Source organism: Vigna radiata, chromosome 8 (assembly GCF_000741045.1).
Source record: "Vigna radiata var. radiata cultivar VC1973A chromosome 8, Vradiata_ver6, whole genome shotgun sequence".
NCBI lineage: Eukaryota > Viridiplantae > Streptophyta > Magnoliopsida > Fabales > Fabaceae > Vigna > Vigna radiata.
Window position 1 is genome coordinate 6904246 of NC_028358.1, and position 3942 is coordinate 6908187.

Consider the following 3942-nt stretch of genomic DNA (forward strand, 5'->3'; position numbering starts at 1 on the left):
GTTATGGTTAAAACATTGAGCAAAGGTCAGAGCTGCCTAGTTCCAGCGTGAATTTTCGTTTTTACTGTTTTAATTTCATTTTAATTTTTCCGCATTCACCACGCAAACCTTTCACAAAAATCCCCCCCTTCGTGTTTGACTTGATTATGAACCGCAGTTGGTCCTTGAGAGACGACCTAGGGATCACTCCGTAGCATTAAATTGCAATCAAATTGCATTTCTAAAATACCCTATACCTCCCTACTATCCTTAATCATTTTTCTCTTTCTCTCCCTATCTCCCTATATTAATGGAGCATTTACATGGCTCATTAATGGAGCATTTACATGACTCAAATTTGAACTTGTGATATATTTTCTTAAATAAGTTTGATTTCAAATTACTTAATAAATGGTAAAATTTTGTTCTAAATTTCTATAAAAAATGTTTATATATATGTGTGTTTTTTTGACATATAATATCTATAATTTTTAACATTATATTATGTTTTAACCCACCGACATGTTTGACTCAAATAACATGAATAAAATATTTAATTTATTAGATAAATAATATAAAAATATTATTAAATACTTAAAATATAAAAAAAAATTGTTAAAGATTTAGAATTTATTTAGTTCTTTCGTCATTATAAAGTTANTATATAATAATAATAATATATCATTATTTACTATTAATATTATTATGTTTATTATTTTGTATTTGGATGTAACTTTTAATTTTATAAAATGGAAACGATGGAAGTACTAATATTGAAGTTTCCTTTGAATTTTATGTTAAAAATTATAAATATTATATGTAAAAAAAACACACATATATATAAACATTTTTCTAGAAATTTAGAACAAAATTTACCATTTATTAAGTAATGTGAAAAGAAAAATATATATTCAACAACAAAAATAAGATTGAATCAAACTTATTTAAGAAAATATATCACAAGTTGAAATTTGAGTCATGTAAATGCTCCATTAATGAGCCATGTAAATGCTCCATTAATGTAGAGAGAGAAAGAGAAAGATTGTTAAGGATAGTGGGGAAGTGTAGGGTATTTTTGGAATGAAAGAAAATAGTGGGGAGGTGTAGAATATTTTTGAAATAAATTAAAATAGTGAGGAGGTACAAGTCCTACTTGGGGAGGTGGAGGGAGCAACACCCATGCAAAAGATATGGAATAGGGCAGTTGATGGGCTGAAGCCCACTTAATCAACGCTGCAGTGTTACTTAAGGAAATGTGGCCTGCTACAATGGTGTTGTTGTTGATTGGAAGGCGCTGCTGAACAAATTTAATCAGATTGGGCTGCCTATAATGGGCTTGAGTGAAGTTGTGTGTTTTGGATGACGCAGTTGTTGTTGCAAGCATTGGCATGAAAATTGGGCTTAAGAGCAACAATGCTCAGTTGCTGGGTTGCACGAGTTGCTGTTGCAAATGGGGAATTAGGTGGTTGTACTGGAGCCCTTTTGCTGGTTTAATGAAACACAACGTTTCATGCTGTGATTTGCTCAAAGCTGATGGGTCTCCTACTTCACGAATCCGGGAAGTGAGGTCGGGGAAATGTTTTACCAAAACCACACAGTGGACACCAAATGATCTTATCGAGATCTTAAGCATGGATTTACAAACAAGTGACAAGATCCTAATAGTGGCTTGAATGCTATTGATGGCCATAATTGAATCCCTTATTGCTTAGAGGGGGAGAGTTCCAAGTGCAAAAAACTTTTCGACATTGAAATTAGTAAGAGAGTTTGGATCTTTAAAAATATAGAGTGAGTAAGAGTGACTATTAAGTGAGTATTCATTTGGGAATACTAGTTGTATTTATAGGATCAAAATGAATCATAGACTTGTGTTATAATTGAAATAATACTTACCTCAATATATAATGACAAAGTGATACCTCATCATAAATAATAATTATAATACCTATAATAGACATAGATTTAAGTTGTTCCAAAATAAAAAGACTTAATGAATCTTGTTAAACCATACTTTTTAATATGTTTATTGAATCCGATAAACAATACTTTTATAATTATAATTTACTTTTTTATCATAAAATAAATAAAACACATTTACATAATACACGTGTTTTTACTAATTCTAAATAACAGTAATTTAACTCAGCTTGTGATTAAGGAATAACTTCATATTATAAATATTGGAATGAAAATGGTTTTTCACAACATTAGCTAGTCTTAAAAAAATACATCGACTTTTACAAAATTAGTGAAAGTCACGTAAGTGTTTATTTTTTTTTTCAATTAATATTTAAAACTCGCCCTTTATTAACTGAGAAATAGATTTGTTTCATATAATTACACTCGAAACTTGATTAATGACAACACTCTAAAACGTATTAATGATAGCGTTTAAGTTTCTCATTAAATATATTTAAGAAGTTAAATTCAACTATAATGAAAATAAAGTTTTGAAGTTACCGATTCCAATATAGGTTACAACTCTTCTTAGTATATATATATATATAGAGAGAGACATACACAAGGAGATCATATCAAAGTCATAAGAAAAAAGCACGAAGGATTCAAAGTGTCATATATCTTATATATATAAAAAAATAATGTCTTTTTATTCACGAATTTGGACGATTTTGCTTAAAGTTATCTTTGCAGCTGCAGTTGTTGTTGTATTTTCCTCTGGTATGTACAAAATAAACTTTAAAAGATATATTTATTTTATCCATGTTTTCTTTATTTCTAGCTTTTTCTTAACAATTTTATCAAAATATATTATAAGAATGTGTTATTCACCTCTCAAGGATTTTGATGAAAGTTATTATTGCATGTTAGGGGTGACAAAGGAAAATGTTTCTTTGACACCAACATTTGACACAAATTTGACACCGTCCAGGTGTCAAATTTCTATTGGGTGATGTTTTATTTACTGAAACAGTTTTTTTAATAAAGTGGCAGGGGCAGAACTGGAATAATGAGTGTTTGAATATCATTTTGGAATTGNCGGTTTCATTTTNGTTTCACTCTTGCTTGAGAACAGTTTCGAACACTTTCGCCTTCTCTCCAACGTCTTCGTTCTTCGTCCACCACCATCTCCATTGCTGCGTTCTCTCTTCGTTCTTCGTCCACCACCATCTCCATTGCTGCATTCTCTCCATTGCTCCGTTGAGAACACTTGCTGAGAACACTTTCGAACACTTTCGCCTTCTCTCCAACGTCTTCGTTCTTCGTCCACCGCCATCTCCATTGCTGCGTTCTCTCCATTGCTCTGTTCCTTTCGTTTTATCTCAACCAGGGAAAGGCGATCATTGAGAAGGTAAGCCCGTAGTGTAGGTATGTCGTTTTTGGTTTGGTTGGGCTTCGTGTTTGTTTCGTCATTTGCTGCCATTGTCGCGTTTTGGTGGTTTGGGTTTTTGTGTATCATTTCGCTTCTCATTATAATGTTGTTGTTTAGGTGTTAATTTTATTTTTTTAAACCCTAACCAAGTATTGATATTTGGGCTCTTTGGTGTTTTGATTTTGTNTTNAGTTGGAATGGCTTNCGGAATCCCAAAGGTAACATAAAGTTTCTTACTTTTATTTAGTTGGGTAATTTGTTGTTAATATTAACAATGTTTTCTTTATGTCTTGTAGTGGAGGGTTCATACTTCTTTGAATTCATCTTATATTATTGTAGGATAGGTTTCCTGTGTTCAAATGTAGGATAGTTGTCCTGTGTTCAAATGTAGTGAACAGATTGTACAGATTGTTTATGAAGACTGTGTATTTTTAATATATATGAACAAATTGTACAAATTCTTATATGAATAAGAAATTTGATTTCAACCTTGTTTATGTTGAATGTACAAATGAATGGTGATTGATGTCCAAGTTTGTTTATGTGCAATGTATCAAAGTTTCTTACCAATTTATGAGAAGTATTACAACCTATGCAGCAAAAAACAGCCTTATAATCGTTTACAAGTGTGT